Source organism: Pelodiscus sinensis, chromosome 5 (assembly GCF_049634645.1).
Source record: "Pelodiscus sinensis isolate JC-2024 chromosome 5, ASM4963464v1, whole genome shotgun sequence".
NCBI classification, from domain to species: domain Eukaryota; kingdom Metazoa; phylum Chordata; order Testudines; family Trionychidae; genus Pelodiscus; species Pelodiscus sinensis.
The window spans coordinates 56,550,554-56,576,239 of record NC_134715.1 but is presented as its reverse complement, the minus strand read 5'-3'; the positions used below and the strand labels follow the sequence as shown (position 1 = coordinate 56,576,239).

Genomic DNA, 25,686 nt, shown 5'->3' with positions numbered 1-25,686 from the left:
TCATGCTTCTCTGTGGACCTTTTTTGAGGTCTAAAACTGCTGCAGTGTCTCTTAGTAATTTCACCGGAAACATGGGCCCAACGAAGACTTTATTCTTGGCCCCATACCAAGGGCTGCACCTGGTCCTGTGGACTTCAGAAGATTGGTATGAAGACAAAACTGGAATGGTGGGAAATAATCAAGGAACGGAGCACACAAGGTTGAAAGGAGGTGGAGAACTGACTCAGAGTCCACCTGAGGAACAAAGAACTGTTCCGAATTCCTAATCCCACAGGGTTCCCTATTCCCCCCTTCTCCCTGGCTCTTGGTGTCCTACAGAGATCCTGGTTCTCCAGCTCCACCAGGTTTCTAATGGCTGTTTATTGAATGCTACAATATTCTTGTAAGTATTTTTTAACTCTTAAGTTACTGATATGTTCTCTCAACCTAAACGGAATTTAGCTTTAATAAAGAATGAACAGCTGGAATAAAGATGAAGAAAAATTGTTTTCAGCCTTATAGTGAAGAAAAGACACATTATATACTCAATATATAACAAGAAACCAGACTAAGTGTATTTAAAATTACATGTGGAAACCTCCCTTGGTAGCAAAACAAGTAAAGGAAATCAGATATCAATGAGTGTCCAGGCACTCATCTTTAAAACTGACTGAATGGCAAATCATACAACACAAGCCTCTTTCTAAGTTCACTTTTGTCTGCTGGCAAAGACTCAGTAAATGGAAATTGTCAAAACCAAATAAAAAACAATCTAATTATTTAATAGTGCAACCACTTTAATAAATGGCAAAAGACTCAGTACAGGCTACTTTAACTAAGTGAGTCATGCATCTCCATCTGGGCATTGAAGAATGCACTTCTCCAGCACCAGAAAATGATTCCTGTCAATAGTAAGATGGTACTTAAGCACTAAACTCAGAGGTGGGTTAGGTTACTAGTACAATTAATCATTCCAAGAGATTTGTCAGATTTGTTTTCCCAAAACCCACAATCCTAAAATAAATCCAAAAGCAATGAATCAGTTTTTACTTCTGTTTCTATCTGATGCTTCTAATTTTCATCATTCAGGGCTGGATTAAGACATAGACCATTGAAACCTGTACCTTGGATCCTAGTCATACCATTGTTACAATTCTAGCTTTCCTTTAAAAAAATGAATTTCTAGTCTTTGTGATTGTGAAGAAAAGTTTTAAAATGTGACTGGAGTGTACTCAATACAGAAAGGTACATCTGAGTATACAGACAGCCTAGAGCAATAGATCTTAAAAAAAAGAGGAACTTCCCCATTCCTGTTGTTTCCAAGACCTGCTGCTCCAGGTCTGCTGCATCAAGACCACCCAGATAGAATGCTGCATGTGGTAGAATACCACCATAGCTAGCCTGGGTCACCCATCTTCACAGATACACCTTTGGCTGCTTGGGCACGTACTGTAGCCCTTACTGTAGCCTCTCCCTTTCTTGGAGGGGCACAAGGAAAGAAAACAGGGGAAAAAGAAAGAGGTCTCATGCGGCACCCCTACCTCTGAGAGGGTAGGACAGTCCCCTCCCACTACAACTCCAGTTGGAGGCAGGATTATGGCAAAAGGGTGGGGCCACAGGGGATTCCTAAATTACTAATATGACCCCTCTCCATTTATTGTGTTGGCTTCTGTGTGGACCAGTCACTCTACCCTTAAGTGACTGCAGTCCTGTGTACCTAAGAATACAGGGACTGCTCCTTCCATGTACTTCTTCAGGAGATAGGCTTCCCCACTTCTAGCTCCAGCTGCCCCATGGAGAATGCCCTGTTCAGAGGCAGTAGCAAGCCATGCTCACTGGAGATATGTAGCAGAGGGCATGTTACCCACCAGGCCAGGCAGCTCTGGGAGGAATTCCACCTCTGACACAGACTTCTTTGTAGAGCTCCTTCTGAGCTAGTGCACCTCCTCAACTCCCCTTACCACTAGTTCAGTGCTATCTCATAATACAGTTCAAGGTGCCTAGTTCTACTAACCCCAACAGTGATGTAGCTGCCCTTCAAAAAATTTCAGTGTAGGCATATTGTAGTAAATGCACTTTAGCCACCAGCACAATGTCCTGGTGTAAGTTTGAAGGAACTCCATATAATAGATTGAGAATACATTTCACCCTTTTGAACCTCCTCCTCCCTTTAGCCTTCACAAGTTTTTTACTAATCCCTCAAACCTACACAGCTCATCTTGAGTGATTTTCTGCTTTAAATTTTAAAGGATGTTTAAAATAGTCTGTAAATTTAGGGGCCCAGTCTTCATCTCTGTCATGTTGAATGTTATAGTCCAATAAAAGTTAATGGGATATCTGGAGGGAGTAATTCCTACTCAACATAAGGGATGCAGAATCTGGGCCTTAACAAATAATGGCATTAATATATAGAGATGGAGTAAACTGATAGACTAAGGTCTTTTGTTACTATTTTCAGCACAGTTTTATTTGTAACCCATTTATCATGTTTGGCACATAGCACAAAAGTCTGCAGCTGCACTAATTTTCTAAATGTTTTTGGTTTTTGTTGATGGAAGAGCGCCTAAAGCGAGAGCTGGGCTCTGACAAAGAAAGAATACCTTCCTTAACAGTTATTTTGTACTATGTCTGAAATAACTTGCATAACTCATTGTTTTTCTTTATTGACTCCAAGTAAGGAAGTATGTTATCTAATGTTTTATGAAGTAATACACACATGCTATTAATATGAGGAGCAACAGCATGAGTGGGTTGGGCTTTTTTTTTAATTTTGGGGAAACTTTATCAGTTTTCACCCCTGGAGTGTTTGAAAGGTGAGTAACTAAAAACAACTCTAATAGTTTATTGGGTATACATTTTTACCCTACCATACACCCATTTTTGGTAGCATTTAATAGTGGATGTCTGAAAACGAAGGGCATTTAAAAGATTCAGTAGTGGTAGATTACAAACCCTTTTTTCTAAACATGCCATTACAATTTCCCATTATATTGTTGCAGTGGACTGAACATCTCAGCATACCAAATCCTAAATCCATAAAAGCAGAAAATTAAACGTGGCTCCAGTGGTTTTGGAGTTTGACCAACAAGTTATCTTTATTAATGCATTCAGGGAAAAAGTCATTTTATTACATTATTTTCTTAATGATAAAGGCAGTAATGGAATCTCAACAGAACACACTAAAGGAATCTCAGTTTGCTGGCAATCAGGTCATATTTGTGTATGTATTTGGTACAGGGTTAAGACTTGGCACTATCTAACTTACTGATTTCTGTCTTTAAAAAACAGCAGATTTTTTTGCTTCATTTCTGTACTTGCTAGTTGACATTTTCTTGGCTTTAAATGAAATTTTGACACATAAATCCCACATGTCAAATGATATTGTAAAACAAGCATCCAAGTGTCAGCACATAGCCCAATAGTCTGGGGAGTACAGAATAGAATAAGGAACACCTTTCTGGAGTCTTTCATCTACCTCCAGCCATCTGCAAGTAATTGGAAACCAGTTTCAAATGAAGCTAGGTTATTTGGCCTACTAATGCACATAAAGCCAGAGCATAAGGTGGACTTCATCATAGCTTTTACTGACTTACTAATGAGTAGACAAAGGTTTTATTTATTTATTTTTACCTGATGGACCATGCATACAGAAATGTTCAGAATTTTTTTCAGAATGTTATAAATTCCATATCAAATAAACTAGTTATTTGGTGACACCACCATAATTTGGTTGGTTGACTTTGTGGAAGTCACAGAGCCTCACAGACCAACAAATTATTTTTATGAATGCAGTCAGAGATAAAAGCTCATTTTAGTATATTATTTTTGCAGTCAAAGACAGTAATGACATTTCAACCAAGCACACCAAACTAATTTCACTTTGCTGATAGTCAAATTTGGTTTCAATTCAATTTTTTGGATATTGGATTAGATCTGAGTTTCAGATAAAATGTGTGGATACTCAAGGTTCAGAAAACCAAGATTCATCTGTATTTTTGGAGGCAGTAAACAACCTATAGGGCCTTGTTTTAGGACAGCTCCCCCCATCACAAAGGACTGGTGCAGCCATGATAATGAACTAATTTCTGCTTGAGTGAACATATTGTTTCATTTCTGCCATGTGGTAATTGATTTATGAATCAGTCATGCAGAACTCAATAAGCTTCTCATCTGATGTCAATCTTATCAATTTGCAAGAACAGCATGAGCTGGGAAATAGCTCTTGTTTATGAATTTAGCTCAGAAGGTCATTTCAGTTCTTAAACATTGGAAAAACAGCAGTTGCTTTATCTTTGTAAGTAATACAGCCCTTTATTTCAGAACACCAGTGATTCCCAAATGTTTAAGAAATACAAGCCCCGAGTCTTCTCTCAGTTATATCAATGTAAGTTAGGAGTAATGCACACATACAGGGCCTGGATTCTCTAGTTTGCACCTTGTGTAGTCATTTGCATCTTTGCAAAATGGGTACAAAATAGGAGTAAAAATACTATGGGGATAGAATGACAGTGCTTTACACCCACTTACCACAAGGGTACAAGAGTGGACAATGAGGCCAGTGCAAGACTAATGTACCTCAGAGGACAATCAGACCCACCACCTCAAAGAGTGCGCTTGCTCTTCATTTTATTTAAAATATCCTGGAAATATGTCTGTTTCTTATAAACATTAAAAACAGGTGCAAAATGTTAATTTCACAAATTTCTGTGGTAATGGCAGAGTTCAATACTGGGGAAATGGAAGGACAGAAAAGAGCACCAAATATAGAAAAGTAAGAGTACTGAAAGTTAAAGCATGTAATTTAATGTTGCAATTTATTTCATGAATTGTCCATTATCAGAACATACACCCGTCCCCATGCATGTGTGAGTGTATATCTTCCACTTGGTTGCCTTCACACTTAGACTAATTTATTTTTAACAAACACATTACCTGATATACTGTATTGGATATTCTTAATATAATCTATATTTTAATGTAATTGAATCACCCAAATTGAGGGGGAAATTGGTACTAACCAAATAACACCTTTTTAAAACCCAGATTTTTTTTGTGGTAAAAATCAATAAAAACCCCAAATGAAAAGTGCTAACTATAGACAGTCTGGGGAAAAACAATTATGAAATGGTGCTACTGGAACTCAAAAGGTACTGATAACTAAATAAGGATCCTTTTGCTCCAGTCAGTGGTAGCTAGAAATCATGACCATCTGTATATGGCTTGTTGGCTTGTGTCAAAGAAGTGGCTGATATAAGGTCTCATTCCATTTCTTAATGGACAGGAATTCACACCATTAGCAAAATGGCATCTTAGTTGCCATCTCATCCAAGGGACCATACACTAGACTGGCACAGAGACTGATCTGTCTGGAAGTAGTGCTTTGTGGTCATCTTCACCCCCCCCCCCCCGCCCCCCGCCCACAAGTAGTCTCTCCTGTGGTAGAACAGTAGTGTGTAAAGGAGGAGCTTGAATTATCAGTGATGTTCCTACTATGTGGACAGAGATGCTGTCACTCTCTCAAGATAGTGAGACTGTCCCATTTTCCTCAAAATATAAGAAAAATTCCTCCAAGTCCAAGAAATAGAATTTATGGAGCATGTCTTGTCACTTGTCCCTACTTCAGAGTTATGCTGCTAACATAACACCTGGATTCACAAATTATTTTAAAGTGCAACTTTTAAATACACCGGGTGGATCCTCAGGACACCAGACCACTACTTGATGCAGACCTCAGTGGAGACAGGAACAAAGATGGGCTTTTTGCTTTCTGATTCTGGGGCTTGCCAAGAGCTGCTTTGGTTAGGCAGCGGTTCATTCCAATAAACAGGCAGCCAACAAAGTGCAAATATGTTCCAGTTGTATGCGCTGCATTGAGGGGACTGGCAGAGGATTGCATCATGCCATCAGTGCTGGGTCTGTGTTAAGGGATTCTCATATGTTCAGAAATCCTTAGGTAGGCAGCCAAGATGCTTCTGTAGCACCCTGCACCAGTGGAATGATGTGAAGTGGTCATAGTGAAGCCCCAAGGTTTGGCCCATTTTGTCATAATTATTTCATAAGAGTGGGGTAGGTACGTGAAGGGTTAGTGGATAGAGCAAAGCCTTGGACTGCTTTAATTTTGGCTGAGTCAGTAACTCACTGCAGTGTATTCATATAAACCCACTTACACAAATGGGTGAAAAAGCTGGGACTTGTTGAAAACCACATGCTGTATTTCAATGCAGCTGGGCAAATGAATCACATGCAGAAAATGAGTAATCTAGACAAATATATTCCATTAGCTAAGTTGGTAAATATGTAACAAAGTCTTTGTACATATCCAGCCTCTGTCTAGATACACACTTTTATTGAAATGAATTACCATCTACAGAGATCAGCAAGACAATTGTATGGCAACTATAGTGTAAAGGAATGGAATGGTGTCCCTTTAAATAATTTGTGAGCTCTCTAGTGGCACTCACTGTATTCTGTAGTTTAGAAGTGTAACAAACCCAAACAGAACAACAGGGTGCATACGTACCTAGGCACTGCATGCTGTGTCTATTGAGTAAGCATGTTTATTTTGACCTCACCATTCTGATGTGGTTTCTTCATATTACTCTAGTTATATTTCAAAGGCAAAAGACAAAACAGCAAATTTATAAAACTGTTTAAAATGGATATTGATTTTGAGAAGCATGAAATAATTAGGCTAGTCTGAAATCAATGGTGCTTCTAAGAATGAGGTCTATTCATGTAAGGATCTTCAGGATCCCAAACAACTGGGTCTTATTCTCTCGTCTATTTGGTTTGACACTAATGTAATTCCCTTGACTTCAGTGGTATTATTCCAATTAATGCCTGTATAATAGGAAGTGGGAAATTAGAATTTTATTAAAATTAAAATAAAAAAATGTTTATTAAAATGTAGAATTAGTGACCTGAAGAAGAGCTCTGTGTAAGCTCGAAAGCTTGTCTCTCTCACTAACAGAAGTTGGTTCAATAAAGGATATTATCACACACCCAGCTTGTGTTTCAGCTAGAATTCAACCTAGTTATTAAAATCAGTGGGAGTTTGGTCTCCTATGGGTCTGGCCCTTAGTTTTTAAATACTTTAATGCAAAGAACTTGGGCTGTATTCTAGGTATGTATCACCTACTTTGTGCTTTTCTGGCAGTACACAGGATGGCAAATAGTTTACCCAGTTACCTGGGAATTCCCCAAAGAAAGAAGAACCCTGGGGATAATCCCTGAATTTGTGTTGCCAGCATGATACTAAATGTGGCTAAAAGAGCCATTTCAATCCTTGCATGTATAAACTGGGAAAGTTGCATAGAAATAGGAAGGTTACTACAATTACGTATGGTATTTATTAAATCATTACTGCAATAGTGTGTCCAGTTCTGTCCAAACATTTCCAGAAGGATGTTGAAAAATTGCTAGAAAAAAGCAACAAGAATGATTTGAGATCTGGAAGTGTAAGACTAAAGAAGGCCAATCTATGTAATCAATCCAAGAGACTGTTAAGGAGATGACTTGATGGGTGGTCTATAATTACCTAGTTGGGGAGTAGATTTGGGATAATAGACTGATTTGTAATCTAGCACAGGGTTTCTCAGCCTGTAAATCAGGACCAAAAATTGGGTTGTCAGGATGGTTCAAAGGGCCACGTGGCAGTTCCCATCACTCTAGGGTTTGCCGACCTACTGTATGCATGGCAGCCCTGGAGTCCTAGCCCGGCCCTCATCATGACAGCAAGGCCGATTTGAGTGGGTGACACTGCAATTCCATGAGCCAAGTCACCACTCCGCTCACAAACTTTTGTTCCAATTGGGGAGGGGGTAGAGCCAAACCTGGGCAGCACGGGAAGCCCAGAGGTTGTAATGTCCAGAGCAGACACACAAGCCGACAGACAGACCCATGGCGCAGGAGCCAGGATTGTGGGGTGAGTTCCAAGCAGGACCCAAACCTTCTGGCGTGGGCACAAGAGCCCCAGGGCAGGGCCTTAACCACAGTGGAGAAAGCGGGACAGCAGCCCAGAGCACAAATGTCAGGAGGCTAAGGCATATCAGGTTGTGCCATTTTAGCCCTTTGATTCACCTCAGTGGGCCACCCAGCCTGTCTAGTTTTGGGGGCAGGGAGGAAGAGGGGCAGCCAAAAAAATCTGGGGGGTTATGTCAATCCCTGCATTCTTCCCCCATCTCATCTCATGCTTGCTCACTAGAGTGCTAAAATGCCTAGTGACAGCTCTGCCCCCCCAGACTACTTACTGGGTCTTGACAGGCCAATGCAAAAATTAGTTCATGTAACCCCCTGGCCTATATTATACCAGAAGTCAGATTAGATTATCATAATGGTCACTTCTGGGCTTAAGAACTATAGCCATATGTATTCTTATCATGCAGGAGATCGATCTTCTGACATTCAATTTAATGGGTCTCATTAAGACCCACTAAGTCAAACACCAATGCCAGCGCCGGTACTCCTGGCAGTCACAAGGAGTAAGGGAAACCAACCAGAGTGTTTGCTCCCATTGGCCTTCCTCTGTGAAGGTGGCACCAAACTCATCTTAAGGTAAGCCGACTCCAGCTATGTAAAATACCTTAACCCAGTGGTCACCAATCAGATGATCAGGATCTACCAGTAGATCTTGGAGTCTCTGACAGGTGATCCTGACTGGTTTGGCCTGCAAGCTATCAAGCACTGGCACTTCAGTTGCCCCTCCACCCACTGTCATGCTGCTCCTGCCCTCTGCCTTGCCCTCCTGGAAGCCTCCTGCTCGCTGTACAGAGTGTGGGAGGACACTGATGTCTCACTCCTGAACCCTATTTCCACAGAGAGAAAGGGATGGAGGGAGCTTGGCAATGAAAATCTCTGTCATTCTCACACACACACACAATTCTTCACTCTCATCTCTTGACCCAGCACATACGTGGGGGTGGGGGTTAGTTCTTTTACCTCTTGCAAAGGGGGTTATTTTAGGTTTTTGACTGGTCTGTGAATTTCATAATTTTCATTTCTCTCTTATGCTTAAATGTAATTCTTTGAGTAGCGAGTTCTAAAATGCCTGACCTGACATGACTGGAGTCATTATCTCTATGGTTATTGCTGCTCCTGGAAGTGGCTGGCATGGCCCTTCAGCCCCTGAGATTGGCAGAGCAGGGGGTCTCCACATGCTGTCCTTGCCTGAAGATACCACTCCTGCAGCTCCCATTCATCAATAATGGGTAACTGTGGCCAGTAGAATCTGTGGGCTCAGTGCCTGTGGATGAAGGGTAGCACATGGTGCCATGGAGCAATCGCTGTACATGCCAGCTGCTTTCAGAAATGGGGCAGGGCCAGAGTAAGCCTGACTTAACCCCGCTGCTCCACCACCTAGAAGCTGTCTCAGTTAGACAGTGAGCAGCCAGAACCTCCATCCTGAACCTCCTCCTGCACTCAACCCTCCTGCCTCAGATGTGAGTCCCTCTACATCCACACTCCTTCTCAGAACTCCCTCTCCCCCACCCCCACATCTCTGGGACCTCAATCCCCTGCCCTGGGCTAAGCCCAGAGACCTTCCCACACTCCACACCCCTTAGCCTAAGATATGAGCATGTATCCCAGTCCCCTATCCCAGCCTGATGAAAGTGAGTGAGGATGACGAAGGACGGGAGGGTGGAGTGAGCAGGGTGAGGCCTTGAGAAAGGGGTAGAGCAGGGGTGGGACCTCAAAGAAAAGGCAGGAAAGAAGTGGGACAATGGTATTTAGGTATGAGAGAGATCTTATATTGCACTTAAATTGAAAAAGTTATTTCGTGGATAAAAAGGTTGGAGACCACTGTCTTAACTCAACCTTCCAGGTCTAATGTAAACCTGGCGTATGTTTCCTTCACAGTGCCATGTATACCTAACTAGCAATAATTATAATAGTAAAGTTTGTGATTTGGAGATTTGACAGAAAAATCTCTCCCCTTTCTGGCCTGCTTTTAAATACTTTAATGTAGTTAAATCCCCACATTTCTTAAAACTATTACATTAAAGTTTCCTTGCCTTAGCTTTCCTAGTACTTATCCTCAAATCTGATTTCAGAGCCATTAAAACTTAGTTAAATTAAAAAATAATTAATAATGACTTTGCTTTGTGCCTCTTCCATGCACCTTAGATCTTGATCTGCCAATATATAGCACAATGCAGTGCATTTCCCATTGTTTAATGGTGCCATTTAAAATATGGCAAAATAGATGTTCCTGTGAAAGTTCATGTAAATACCTAAACATACAATGTGGGTTGTTTTATGAGTTACTTTATTTAGCACACAGTGCTTGTTAATCCAGAATAAAGGGCCACATTTATTCTTAGTGTAATTCCACTGAAATCCACGCAGTTATGTTAAAGAGGAATTTGATCCAACATATTTATTTTCATGAAATTACAATTGACAATTATGGTACATCTGAATCCCGGGTCTCTGATGAACTTTTCCATTGTGAGTCATCTAGAAACAGATCATATCACAAAAATATTTTTAAACATATTGTAGGGCTTGAAATTTAAGACCTTCTGGTCAAAGTCTTTCTTGGTGTAAATAGCTCCAATAATGTCTATGGACTTATACCAGCTAGAAATCTGGCCTAACTTTTGTGCACAAACTGGGAAATTGTGTTTGGCACTAAAAGAGTATGTTGCTTTTTGATAGCTCTAAGAGGGAAATTTCATTACTCCCCACTAAGAGTATATGGGCTACTCACATTGCATGCAATTCTTCTAGTGCATAAATTGTATACTAGAAACAATATTGATTTTATATGTAGGCACAATCAACAAACCATACTAAGCACTTAAAACAATGTATTAATACTGGCAATTATCAACATGACAAAGCCAATTCTTCTTTGAGTGCTTGCTCATCTCTATTCCAATTGAGGTATGTGCACCATGGGCACAGCAGACAGAAAGTTTTTACCCCATCTGCTACCTTTTGGGTTGACTGTGGAAACCCTGGATTGGTGCTGGCGTGATGCCCTATATCCCAACAGCCCCTCAAGTCCCTTCTTATCCGTGACAACTGTTAGAACTTGAGGCACTTGCAAAGCAAGAGAGCCACAACTCCCTAGCACTTTCAGCTCTTTGTTAGATTAGCAGTTAAGATTAGTGTTAGAGAGTTAGCAGCAGGATGTGAAGGGGGGTTCCCTTCCCAGCCCGTGTTCTCTTCGGGGCCTGGGGCATGTCAGACTCTCAGGACTTCAAACCCTGTAGGTGTTCCCTTAAATCTATGCCTACGAATGAACCCCACAACCAGTACACTCCAGCCCCACTCCTGTGGAGCCCCGATGGCAGCAGCACAGGGTGCCAGAAGGGAGCTGGTCCACGAGGGGATCTAGTTTAAAAACCAGCTCACCTAGTGGATTGGCTGCCTCTGATACAGAGCAGCAGCACAGTGGCAGGATCCGCTGCCCAGGGGTGGGGAGGTAGAAATCAGAGCTCCCGGACCCAGCGCAAGCCAGAACTGAGCTGGACTGTCTGCCTGCCTGGCTCTTAATACGCTTTAAATGCAATGGGGGGTAGGTCCCAGACCCGGCGCAAGCCAGGACTGAGCCAGGCTGCTGGCCAGCCTGCTAAAGTTTTACTGAGGGAGGGGGAGGAGAACGCGTGTAGTCTATAGCATTAACCTATACGCTTTTGCTTATCGGTTAATTGATGAATCAACTTTAGCAAGGCTTTTGATACGGTCTCCCACAATATTCTTGCCAGCAAGTTAAGGGATTGTGGATTGGATAAATGGACGGTAAGATGGATAGAAAGATGGCTAGAAGGCCGGGCCCAGCGGGTAGCGATCATTGGCTCGATGTCAGGATGGCGGTCGGTTTCTAGCGGAGTGCCCCAAGGTTCGGTTCTAGGACCGGTTTTGTTCAATATCTTTATTAATGACCTGGATGAGGGGATGGATTGCACCCTCAGCAAGTTTGAGGATGACACTAAGCTGGGGGGAGAGGTAGATATGCTTAAGGGCAGAGATAGGGTACAGAATGACTTAGACAAATTGGAGGATTGGGACACAAGAAATCTGATGAGGTTCAACAAGGACAAGTGTAGAGTCCTGCACTTGGGACGGAAGAATCCCAAGCATAGTTACAAGCTGGGGACCAACCGGTTAAGTAGTAGTTCTGCAGAAAAGGACCTGGGGGTTACAGTGGATGAGAAGCTAGATGTGAGTCAACAGTGTGCCCTTGTAGCCAAGAAGGCTAATGGCATATTAGGTTGCATTAAGAGGAGCATTGCCAGCAGATCCAGAGATGTCATCATTCCCCTTTATTCGGCTTTGGTGAGGCCTCATCTGGAGTATTGTGTCCAATTCTGGGCCCCCCACTACAAAAAGGATGTGGACGCATTGGAGAGGGTCCAGCGGAGGGCAACCAAAATGATTAGGGGGCTGGAGCATATGACTTATGAGGAGAGGCTGAGGGACTTGGGTCTGTTTAGTCTGCAGAAGCGGAGAGTGAGGGGGGATTTGATAGCAGCCTTCAACTTCCTAAAAGGAGGTTCCAAAGAGGATGGAGAGAGGCTGTTCTCAGTAGTGACAGATGGCAGAACAAGGACCAATGGTCTCAAGTTGTGGTGGGAGAGGTCCAGGTTGGATATTAGGAAAAACTATTTCACTAGGAGGGTGGTGAAGCACTGGAATGGGTTACCTAGGGAAGTAGTGGAGTCTCCATCCCTAGTGGTGTTTAAGTCTCAGCTTGACCAAAGCCCTGGCTGGGTTGATTTAGTTGGAATTGGTCCTGTCTAGAGCAGGGGGCTGGACTTGATGACTGTCTGAGGTCTCTTCCAGTTCTATGATTCTATGAACTATACTATTACATGCCACTGTACATAATCTTCGGTGCCTGGGAAAGGCCACCACACTGACAAATGCAAGATCTGCAAGGCCTTTAAACCACATACAAGAAAGAAGTGGGACTTTTGCTGAAAGCAGCTGCTTGTGGAATCTGCTCTGCGACCTCAGATGCAAGATCTAGCACCGAATACTTTGGTGTGGAGCGCACCTCCTTTGGTTCTGGGACCAGCACCGAAAAAGGGGACCTACTGGCACCTTTGTTCCCCTGCAAAGTCCAACTGGCACCACTCTCATTCCCCAGCATGGCCTTCCAAAGTGGCCAAGTCTTCAGTGTCAGCACACCCAGCACTACTGGCCCCTTCCACACCTCTGAAGCTGGCGGCCCCTCAAGGTTCCCAGACTCACAGCACTGACCTGGAATGCCACACGCTCCTGGACTTGGGTGCCATGGAATAGCTTCCTCAGGATTTCAGAGGCAAGTGCTTCTACTCTCATTATTTCCTTGTTCCCAAAGCAAAGCAGGGCTTTCAACCTGTCCTTGACCTTCGGGAGCGCCACAAATTTGTGATCAGCCATAAATTTTGGATGGCCACCTTGGACTCCATCAGTTCTTCACTGAATCTGGTGAATTGGTATGCCACCCTCAACTTAAAGGATTTTTTTTTCATGTTGCAATTAAATTGTCCCACAGACGGTATCTATGGTTTCTGGTGAGACAGTTGCACTTCCAGTTCATGGCCCTCCCAGTTCATGGCCCTCCCCTTTGGGCTCTCCACAGTGTGCAGAGTGCTTATCAAGTGCACGGCAGTGGTGGCAGACTTCCTCTGGCATTGTAGGGTCCAGGTTTACCTGGAAGAGCTTCTATGGTGGAGGCTCTTGCCTCAGTTGACAGGCTGGGGCTGCTGCTCAGCTCCGGGAAGTCAACCCTCATTCCCACACAGAGGATCGAGTTTATTGGAGCTGTGCTTGACTCCACCAGAACCTGAGCCTTCTTACTGAGCTACTAAAGGTCTCTTTCTGACTTTCTTGTCACCACTGCTCACATGTGCCTCAAGCTCCTGAGGCACATGGCGGTTTACACATACGGAGTACCATTCGCCAGGCTCTGCTTGAGGCCACTCCAGTCTTGGCTGGCACCAGCATATTGACTGGAGTGGGACAGTATGGACAGTGCCTTGCCACACTACTCACACCCTCATTTGAGGCCCAATCCCTGCTTGGTACCGGTCGGTGTTCCACACTCCTCATCCCACAATGTCTCTGACCATTGATGCATCCACTCTGGGCTGAGACGCTCACCTTAGGGAGCTCCCCACTCAAGAGATGTGGTCAGAGGAGGAATTGTCTCTCCATATCAACATACGTGATCTTCAGGCAGTCAGCCTTGCATGTCTGGCCTTCCTCCATCACTTTTAGGGTCAATGTGTGGCAGTCATGATGTACATCAAACAGGGGGGAGCCAAGTCATCCCCTCTTTACATCATCAGTCCTTCATCTGTTGAACTTTTGCCTAGCCCACTCTTTTCACCTAGAGGTGTCTTACTTTCTGAGAATCCAAATCAGCTGGCAGACTGCCTCAACCGGTGCTTCCTAACTCACAAGTGGTTGCTTCAGCAGGATGTCCTCCACACGGTTTTCTGAGTGTGGGGGTTTCCCCAGACCTCTTTGCCATTTGGAACAATCAGAAATGTTCACAGTTCTTTTGCTCAGGGGCCTGAGCCCAGCGTCCCTAGCAGATGCATTTCTGATCCCACACCGGACTGAATGGCTGGTCCACATGGTGTTACTTGAACTCCACAGGGACAGGGCAAACATCATTCTGACAGACCTGGCCCGGATGCACCGACATTGGTATCCTTCCCTCATGGACCTGTCAGTTCAACTGCCAATTCTGCTTCTCCTGATCCCAGACCTCATCACTCAGGACCACGGTTGCCTCCACTACCCGGACCTATGCTCTCTGTGTCTCACAGTGTGATGACTCCATGGCTGAACCATGTCAAGATGGTCTGCTCCGAGCAGGTCCATCAGGTCCTCCATAGCAGTAGGAAACTTCCAGTAGGCATACGTACCTGGTGAAGTGGAAATGATTTTCCTGTTGGTGCCTCCAGCGTAACCTGGAACCATTATTGCTATTCCTCAGGTTTTGGAATACTTAGTCTTTTGAAACACCAGGGCCTGGCTACTCGTCAATAAAGGTTCACCTGGCAGCTATTTTGGTCTTTCACTTGGGAGAGGCTGGTCACTCCATCATCACTAGCCCCCAGTCAGGCCTTTCCTCAAGGAAATAGATAGGCTCCACCCCCTGGTCTGGCCTCTGGTCCCTGCTTGGGTTCTCTATCTGGACCTCTAGGCACTCACAAGTCCTTCCTTTGAGCCTCTAGAGACTTGTTCATTACTTTACCTTTCATGGAAGGTGGCTTTTCTTGTCATTACCTCTGCCAAATGGGTGTTGGAACTACATACCCGCATGTCAGACACTCCGTGTACTGTGTTCCATAAGGACACCCAGGCCAGGACATTTTCCTCCTTCAGCAAAACCTGTGAGCAGCAGCTGAGCTCTCTGGATGGCAGGTGAGCTCTCTCAGTCTACATTGACAGGACTATGCTACACATTGACTCCGATCCCTTAAGGCTTATGAATCACCTCAGCTGGAATACATATGAGCAAGCAGATGAAGAAAAAAAAATGGTTACTCACCTTTGTAACTGTTGTTCTTCGAAATGTGTCGCTCATATCTGTTCCATACCCACTCTCCTTCCTCACTGTCAGAGTAGCCAGCAAGAAGGAACTGAGGGGCAGTTGGGTTGGCAGGATCATATATAGGGTGTCACACTATCTCTGCTCCAGAAGGTTCCACAGCCAACACAACGGGTAGCAGCTAGGGTAAGATATTTCCAGCAGTCATGCATGCGGTGTGTGCACACCTCAGCTGGAATAGGCTATGTCTAGACTGCAGAATTTTTTCTGGGATACCAGGGGTATCCTAGAAAAACTCTGCTGCGTCCCAGGGAATGTGTCTGCTTTTTCAGAAAAGTTTCTGAAAAAGCAGGCACGTTCTTTTGGCATCTCTAAGGGATCTTCTGAAAGAGGAGGTGTTTTCCACATTTGACTCCGTGTAGATGGGCCAAATGTCAGAAAAGCCTCTTCTGAAAAAACAAAGTGGAAAAAGATTTGCAAATTGCAGTTTGCATATCTTTTTCCAAAAAACACCACCACCAACCCCACAGTGTAGACATAGCCTGATTAACACATCTTGAAGAACAAGTTACAAAGGTGAGCAACTGTTTTTTATGCAAACTGTGTATTGTGGAGTTCTCAACTTTCATGTCCCTTGCCCCCTTTTTAAAGCAGTATTCTACAGAAGAAAATGTGTCAAATAAATGGAAAATAGCTAACAGTAAGGTATGATTCTGCACTCAAGTTTGTGTCCAGCCAACATCAAGTGATAGATTTTCAAGTTTAGCCAGTTTCATTCATTTTGCAATTAGAAGTTTCTTCATACCAGGAGAAAAAATTTGCATTTTTTACCTCCCAAGATCTTGGCTTGTTTTCTGTAACATTGCTGAAGCGGTGCTGACAAAAAAATAGCTTTAAAACCACCAATGAGTTTTAAGACATTAACTTCTGTGGCAAATTTTATTCCCTACCTACTTCTCACATCATAGATCAAATACTCTGCTGCAAACGGTACATATTTATAATATATAGAGTGACATTTACAAAACTTAGTTTCATTCCACAGAAATGCGTAACAACAAACCAGATGTGCTTTCAACAAATTATCAATCATCATTGACCCTTTTTGTCAAGAAAAGCAGAACAAATATGAGACGAATGAAAGAGACAATACATTGTCTGAAGACATAACAAGAGAACATTCTTACTAGATCTTGCAGATTATTACATTTATACGCAAGGCAGAATATTAGTTATACACACAGAGGCACTATATATATTTTAAAATTAATTTTCTATCATCCATAAGAAAAATGTTTGAGGTGGTATTATCCAGATAAGTTATATTATCTTGCATCTAGGAGCACCTCACCTGCATTCTGCCCAATAATTTATCTCCACCAGAACTTCTGTTTCTTGTGGCACACTTCAGAGCAAATTTCAAATGGCTGCATTTTTTAAAGCCAGTGGTTTAAACGGTGCTTCCTTCATTCCCCCGAATGCATATTTTACTATCAAATTTACGTGTTTGGGGGGATTTTTGCACAGGGTGGATAATATGTAGTCTTGGATCAGTGACAGAGGAGAATTCATACACAAGTTTGTTTAGAGCAATACGTACAACAAACAAGAATATGCTCCTCACAACTGAGACACTTTATATTCATTTGATGACAAAAAATAAAATAAAAATGGAACTCTGCAGGCAGCCAATAGACTTTACAGCAACCTAATTTTTCTTGCAATGATGCCTCAGACAAGATCCATGTGATACAGAAATGAAAAGATTTGAAATTTTCAACAATCCCCTCATACTATCTGCTACCTCTGCTGAGGCTGCTAGCTAAGAAATTCAAAGAACAGCAGCTTCTTTCACAGTCCACACAGTGTGAAGCGGCGGTCAAAAAGGCAAATAGGATGCTAGGAATTATTAAGAAAGGGATAGAAGATAAGACACAGAATATCTTACTGCCCCTGTATAAAACTATGGTACGCCCACATCTTGAATACTGTGTACAGATATTGTCTCCTCACCTCAAAAAAGATATTTTGGCCTTGGAAAGGGTTCAGAAAAGGGCAACTAAAATCATTAGGGGTTTGAAACGGGTCCCACATGAAGAGAGGTTAAAATGGCTGGGACTTTTCAGTTTAGAAAAGAGGAGACTGAGGGGGGATATGATAGAAGTATATAAAATCATGAGTGGTGTGGAGAGGGGGAATAAAGAAAAGTTATTTATTAGTTTCCATTATAGAAGAACTAGAGGACACCAAATGAAATTAATGGGTAGCAGGTTTAGAACTAATAAAAGAAAGTTCTTCTTCACACAGCGTGTAGTCAACCTGTGGAATTCCTCGCCAGAGGAGGCTGTGAAGGCTAGCACTATAACAGAGTTTGAAGAGAAGCTAGATAATTTCATGGAGGTTAGGTCCATGAAAGGCTATTAGCCAGGGGATAGAAGTAGTGTCCCTGGCCTCTGTTTGTCAGAGGCTGGAGAAGGATGGCAGGAGACAAATCACTTGATCATTGTCTTCGGTTCACCTTCTCTGGGGCACCTGGTGCTTGCCACTGTCAGCAGACAGGCTACAGGGCTAGATGGACCTTTGGTCTGACCCAGTACGGCCGTTCTTATGTTCTTCAAGACTCCTAATTCTAACAGACATCATGCTCATCCAATCAGAGAATGCAAGCTTTGTGTTACAAGAGTGCTTGACAGAAGAGAGGGCTGCATATATGTAGACGGCTATGACACAGTGTGCCAATGGATGTCACTAAAGAATATACATAGTTGTGCTTAGGTGTTCTAGGAGCCATGAAGTTGTGCACTGCAACTGACTTCCACCTGGCAGCTTCTTACATAGTGCTCTAAATGCCAGGTGACGTATGTGAGCAGTAAATGAATAGCAAATGTCAAAAAATGGAGCAAATTGCTAGTGATCTAACCATAAAATAAAACTAAACTCATAAAGATTGTAGAGAGTACACTGGAATAAAGAATAATCTGAGGACATCACAATCTGCTTGTGGTCATACTCTGAGCAGCAAATAAGGCTAAATTAATCAAATAAAGTTATTCATTGTGAATTATTCCCCCAGTTCAAACTAGACCTTGGTCATTCCCAGTTCTCAACTGTATGCTCTCTTCTACATCACTATGCTATAACTATTGTTAGAAACTGAGATTAAATCATACATTACCCACAAGCAAAGCACAACTATAAATTCTATCCTATAAATTAACCAAGTCACATTAATTTGCATGCTTTATATCCAGCATAACTGTGCTGTCCATGTAGCTTTAATACAGTATTTCTTTCATCAAATCCAGTGGTCCTCAGTGGTTTCACTTAAGGCCAAGGAACTCAAATTTAGAGGCTATAAGTACTGGAAACAAAAAGATATTGCATGCTTAACTTCCTGTGACTGAAATATGGTTCAACCCTGATTTTTACCCGAATAAAGGAAATAAGTAATCTTTTACTTCTTTTATAACAAAACTCTAAAAACTAAAGGAACAGCCATAGCAGTCTACAGTATAAATCAAGTTAATCAACAAAGTTTAGTTACAGACATAAGGCAAACACTATTCAGATTTTTTTAACTTCTATTGTTACTATTTCAGTTGTATTTTGTAATATAATATATCTTATGCTGTGTCTACACCAGATGAAAGTTACTCCACCAGTTTTAATATTTTTTCTTCACCAATCTACTCCAGATTTGAGAGAGTTTGTCCATGTGTCTGTCTGTCTGATCAGGAACTCCTCTTAATCAGTAAGGGTATGTCTACACTACCACCCTAGTTCGAACTAGGGTGGTAATGTAGGCAAGCGGAGTTGCAAATGAAGCCCGGGATTTGAATTTCCCGGGCTTCATTTGCATAAAGCCGGGCGCCGCCATTTTTAAATGTCCACTAGTGCGGACTCCGTGCCTAGTGGACATTTACAAATGGCGGCGCCTGGCTTTATGCAAATGAAGCCCGGGAAATTCAAATCCCGGACTTCATTTGCAACTCCACTTGCCTACATTACCACCCTAGTTCGAACTAGGGTGGTAGTGTAGACATACCCTAAGAGATAGGACCACCAAAGTTGGTATGCAGCTGTCTCTTATCATAACTTAAAGCAAGGTCAGGGTTTGGTTGTGCCTGGAATGGGATTGCTTCTCAGAAAACCATACAGAAGAGAGACAGAATCACTGGCAGGTGAAAAGGGCTGATATCTTGCCCCTTCCAGGACTGTCCCAGCTCAGAGCCTTCCCCCCCACTTCACAGCCCTTTAGAGAGAGTAGGACAGCTGAAGCTCCATTTCATTCATATGGGGACATTGCTGACTGTTTCCCCATGTCAGGGAGAGAGGGGAAAAGGCACAATTTTCTCATTCCTCACTTTGGATGGGGAGTGTAGGAGACAGATGAACCGGGACCTGCCCCAGCTGGGGGTACATGCAGCCTTCCCTCAGCTATTCCTGCTAGAGCTGCAGTAGCCATGAATAGGTGCTTTTCACCTGGCCCCAAATTGCTGTGATGAGCTGGGGCAGTTCTCGCTCCCCAGGGCAGCTTGCATAATGAACCCCTCATCTCCAGACACATCCCAGAGCAATGATTTAAATGAAAGTATGTACATTTTCATTTTATTTTCCCAAAAGCAAACATTAATTCAGTTAAGGAATTCAGCAACGTCAGGTAAATCTTATAATGTCACTTAAAACAAAAGACACCACACTAAAGCTATACCCAAAACTGGATTTGAACTGACCCTCATTTGGGCTCAATGAAATTTGGTTAATGTTTAGCCCCATTATTTTTAGAGAGGGGATCAGACTCCAGAATTTGATTCTTGACCCTAATTTTGAACATTCAAAAATTATGGACTTTCAGATTTGAAGCTTTAATTTGGTCTGTAAAAAAAATGGCAACATTTGGATCTGGATTTTGATAATCTAGGGTGGTTCAGATTTAATTTAGTCTTTTAACATAGATGTATTCTATTTGTAAAATCACATCTTTGAGTCCAGACCCAAAGACCAAAGCAATAATGCTGACTAGTGATGGGAAAGCCCAAATCTACAGATTTAAGACAATATTGTTAGGTCTTTGTACTTCTGGGTGCTCACTAGTGTACAATGGAAACTGTGCCCTTGTGCAACCACTCAGGAGATATTCAGATTCCACCCTGCTGATTAACAGGTTTTTGTTTCTCTGGGTGGTACACATAAAATTTATTCCACACATGGAGGAATAAATTAGCAGAAACATTGATGCTCACCTAAATTTAACCACCTGAGTTTGCCTATCCTTTTTCTAAGAGACATGTAGTGAGATAACGTGTTCCCATACAGTAGAGTGGATAATATATGGTACAGCTGCCAGGTTTTGTGGACTATAATTTATGCACATTATTCACTGGGCTACTTTGCATATATGGACTAAATTTGCATAAAGTTCAATTTATGGGCAACACCCCTCATTCCAAGCAGTGCTAGAGGTAGAACAGAGAAATGTATTAAAACTGGCTGTCGTGGCAGGCCCATGTGCTTTATAATGGATCAGAGTCTAGAGCTGGGTGGTGTCTTACTATCTGGGGGAACCTCAGCCCAGTATCGATTTCCTCACCTTCTGTTCTTACTGCCATCTTTTCTGCTTGCCACTGTCCCTGCTGCCACCATCATTGGTTTGTCCTACCTGCTCCTGTGATGCTCAGGCAAAGCAGCAAAGAGACAGCCCAAGAGACCACTTGGCTGCTTGCTCAACAGGCACTAAAGCAGCCATTGATAGCCAGCAGCTGCAAGCCCAGATTATTTCTGAAATCCAGCTGGATGAATGAGATTTCAGATGGGTGCTACAGGAGTGTGACACAAGACTACAAAATTAAACATTGGAATGAATAAATAAATAAGTTGTGGAATCTCTGTCACTGGAGATATTTCAGAGCAGGTTGGATAGACATCTATCAGGGATGATCTAGATCAGGGCTAGGCAAAATACAGCCTGGGGCCTGGATCCAGCCTGCCAAGCCTCTGGATCCATTAGGCAGGCAGCTGCATGGTTTACAGCACAGTCTGTGCAGCTCTCTGCTCTGCAGAGTGGGGGAAGCTTTGTGAGATCTCTCTACCTCCAGCCCAATCCTCAGCTCCTATTGGCTAGAAACAGCTAATATCTCAGCTCCTATTGACTAGAAACAACCAGCCAAACGGAGCTGAGAAATTGGCCTGGGGGTTGGGAGCAGCGCAAATCTCTTTCCCCTCCCAGATCCGAGAGCCATGTGGAAGGAGCAGCCTGCAGTTTCAAGTGGGGCTGCAGCAGGCAGGGAGCCCAGCCTGGCTTGGGGTGCTGCAGGCTTAAGTAAGGACCTTCCAACCACAGCCTGCCTCTGGCACCCTTGCCCCTCCCACATCCCAACTCCCTCCCCCAGGTCACCATCCAAACCCTCTGTACCCCCTTGCCCCAGGACACAACTCCCTCCTAGGTTCTGCACCCTCTTCTACAGCCTTCCCCCAGGCCAGAATCCTCTCCTGCACCCAAACACCTTCACAGACCCTGCACCCCATTCCGCTGCCCAAGTCACCACCCACACCCTCTGCAGTCTGCACCCCCCCTTTCCCCCTTCTTCCAGATCACAGCTCCCTCCCAGACTTTGCACCCCCTCCAAGTGCCTCTCCCCCAGGTCAGAATCCTCCTCTGCACCCATACCCACTCCCTGACCCTACACCTCAATCCCCTGACCCAGGTCACAACCCCCTCTTTTCCCCAAACAGCCTCTCAGACCTCACACCACATCCTGCATCCCACTCTTACCCTTCTGCACCCAACCTCCATCTTAGACCCCACACTCTCTCCACAGAAAAGTGCAGCCTTTGACCACTTTCCAAAATCTTGGAGTGGCCTCTCACCAAAAATTTTAAAACTCAGTGAATTAGTTGACAGCTTCTTTACAGCAAAAGTAAAAATCTACTTTAAAAGTTCATTTTCTTGACTGACTGCATAATCTATAAAATGGCTCCATTAGTCATGTGCTTTGGTCTATTCTTTCTCTTTATAATCCCCTTCACTACATCCTCCCCAGGAAAAAGCTTGCCCTCTGACTGCGGCTGTTTAAGGAGGGAACGTGTGGAGTTGGTGAGCTGTGCCCTTATGGGGAAGTTGGACAAGATTGTTCAGGGTGGCAGAAGGGGAATGTGGGTGGTGTATTCTGTGGTGTCCTTTATTGGTTCTCCAGAAGAGAGCTGTGGGCATGTGAACAGGAATTGGGCACATGCTTACACTGCCAGATCATGCCCCTTTGGAGCTATCATGTCAAGTTGTTGAGACTATTAACTGCAGGATACCAGGCTGTCCTTTTGTCAATCCTTGTCTCATGGAGTGCTATTTGAATGGTTAGCCAGAGATAGGATAAAAATAAAACCAGAGATGGAAACAGTCTGTCCTACCTATTTATCGGTCTACCTCTTACCGTAAGTATTTGTAAAGTGACCCACACCAGTATCATCTAGACATCACTCAAGTTCCTTCTTCCTCAAAAGAATGTAACAGTTGTCATTCTGCATTGCTAAATTCCTGTACCATTTCCCCTCAGAAGTACCCTACACTTCATTTATGAGAAAGATACAAACTATTTCATATATAAAAAGTATAACCAGATTGTAAAGCTTGCTCTGGGACCCATCTGGCTGAGAGGAGCCAATATAATGTAAGATCATTATCATTAATACATACAGCTTGAATGCGAACCAGTTCCATCAGGAAAATGTGAACCTATACAGTCACTTTTTAGCATCAATTCATTCTGTTAAACCACTCTGGTAACATTTATTATTATTTATTATTTGTATTATGAGAGCACACTAGGGGCCCTATCAAGGATTAGGCCTTCATTGTGATGGACTTTATATGAACAAATAATAAACACAGCTCTTGTCCCTCAGAGCTCAGCATTTTTAACATGTCAGGATGTATTGTGTATGAAATAATTCAGGCCCATTTTTAATGTTTGCAAAAAATTGAACTGTTGCATGAACATGAGCTAATTAGATACCTAGTTTCTATGCATAAACACTTGGATATAGTGCAAAACTGCATCCACAATTTTAGAGGCCACTTTTGAAAATGTGTCCCATGATATTTATTCAGATTTAAAAGTCACATCATGCAACACTGCTATAATACATTTCCTCTAGTAAAGATATTCATGTGGAAGTAACAAAAATGTTGGGTGCTAAGAGAAGTAAAACCAGCTGTGTAATATATATATATATATATATATATATATATATAATTATCCTCATTGCACTGGAAAAAATAATTCAAATATAATCCATTACATAAATCTTACACTGTAAATTATTTACATAAAAACAGATGTTAGAAAGGTCTTACCACAAGGGTGATACTTTAGCAAAGTGTGTCTTCCTCACAACAATAGTAACAAAGGCTGCATGTTCCCTCTAAGCTCTGTGGCAGCGTAGCTTCACTGGTGATAATCAGCCCCACCCAGTCAGTCAGCTCCAGGCCGGGAGCCCTGAGCCTCTGACTTGGCCAGGCTGATTAATCACCTGTGAAGCTGTGCTGCCACCCAGCTTAGAGGAAGCACTGTATGGTACCCTGCTTTCATTACTAATGTAAATCCAATATAGCCCTCACTTCAGTAGAGTCTCAGGGACGAGTGAGAGAAATGTCTGTCCCAATATATTTTAAAATCATTTTTAAGCAATTTTGTGTAATTTGAATGTCCTTTAAGCATAGCAGGGAAAGGTTTGCAGAATTTCTGGTTTATATATTAATACAGTTCTTACATGTTTGCCCTGCCTTACACTGCCAGGCATGCTGTTGACTTTCAAAATATGTGGTAACTCCAGAAACAATGTTGTTTTCTGATTGCTGTTGAATTTGTTACTAATTATCTAATCTTTTATTTTTTGGACCAATGGAATCACTGTAACTTAGGTCTTCTTCTCTCTGTTGTCTGCCATCTTGCATCTTTATATATGAATTCTCTTTTGTGGAAGGATAAGTCTTCTCCTTCAGATACAGAAAACCCTGCTTAGTTTCCATCTGCAAGGGACATGGATTCCATGTCTCCTTGTGAAACTCCATCTTCTTCTTGGCAAAAGCACTGCACTACCAGCCCATGATACCTCTTGTTAACAATGGATTACTAAGTGACTCTGCTAATGGGCATGCATTTTCTTCACCTTTTTAAAGATGTGTTTATCCGTTGCTCATCATGAACAACATTTTAAAACTGCAAAACATGTTGGGAGAGTCATGTACAAATTTAATTTATGAAAACCTGTTCAGGAAAAAAAAAGTACCCATGGCATGGGGAAACACAGCTATTTAATTCCAGTTGTGTTTACATAATGATCACTTTGGCCTTGATTCTGCAAGTTATTACCCAATGCATAGCACAGAATGTAAAGTTGTTGCACTTCGCCACTGTGTAAGAAGTTACTCTGTGTGAAGGCAAATGACATTAAGCATTAGGCAGGGGCCTTTGCATTGAGAACAAGAGCTTCAAGCCCCTTGCACGCCCACTTCTTTACTTTCAAAAGTGCAGAGTAAATGATGGGTGAGTTATGGGCCTGAGCAGCCATGAACTTGAGTGCCATCACAACATGGCTATTAGAAGCTTAACTATATGCCCCCCTCTCAGTTATACTCCTGCTGCTAGGTTTCAATTAGGGACTTTTTCATGTGGTTGCCATGCCTCTGTGGTCTCATGAGTTGATGCTTGTTTTCCTTTGTACATCATGTCTTTGTCATCAGTTTTTAGTGGTGCTTATTTGTGAAATATTCTACACCTCTGTTGTTCAGGATGTAGCTCTTTGTGGAAAAGGAGGGGCTGGGGACCCCAGAGCCAGGGCAGAAGCACAGGATAATACATTCTTAGCTAGTGTGAATGGTGCTATGATAACTTACACCACTTTAGGATTTGTCCCAGCATACCAAGAGAGAGATACTCCCCTATATATATATATATATATATATAGGGGAGTATCTCTCTCTTGGTATGCTGGGACAAATCCTAAAGTGGTGTAAGTTATCATAGCACTTTAGGCTATGAATGTATTATCTATGAAAGTATTACTAGCTAAGAATGTATTATCCTGTGCTTCTGCCCTGGCTCTGGGGTCTATATATATATATATCTCTCCAAGGGTGTGTTCCTCCCTCTCCATTCATTCTTCAGGGACCAAAACCTGCCTTTTTACCAAAGACCACAAGTGTGGGGAAATCT

General features: G+C 42.7%; 2 long non-coding RNA genes across 2 annotated transcripts in view; both read right to left on the bottom strand.

The window, feature by feature from the left end:
• LOC142829603 (uncharacterized) overlaps window positions 1-25,686 on the bottom strand; it is a 301,783-nt gene that overhangs the window by 57,109 nt on the left and 218,988 nt on the right. The gene's annotated exons all lie outside the window — the stretch shown is intronic.
• On the bottom strand, window positions 10,193-23,924 carry LOC142829606 (uncharacterized). The gene is made up of 3 exons (XR_012904175.1): window positions 23,826-23,924; window positions 15,476-15,656; window positions 10,193-10,434 (listed from the first exon to the last, which is right to left on the bottom strand). It is a non-coding gene; the product is annotated as an uncharacterized LOC142829606 (long non-coding RNA).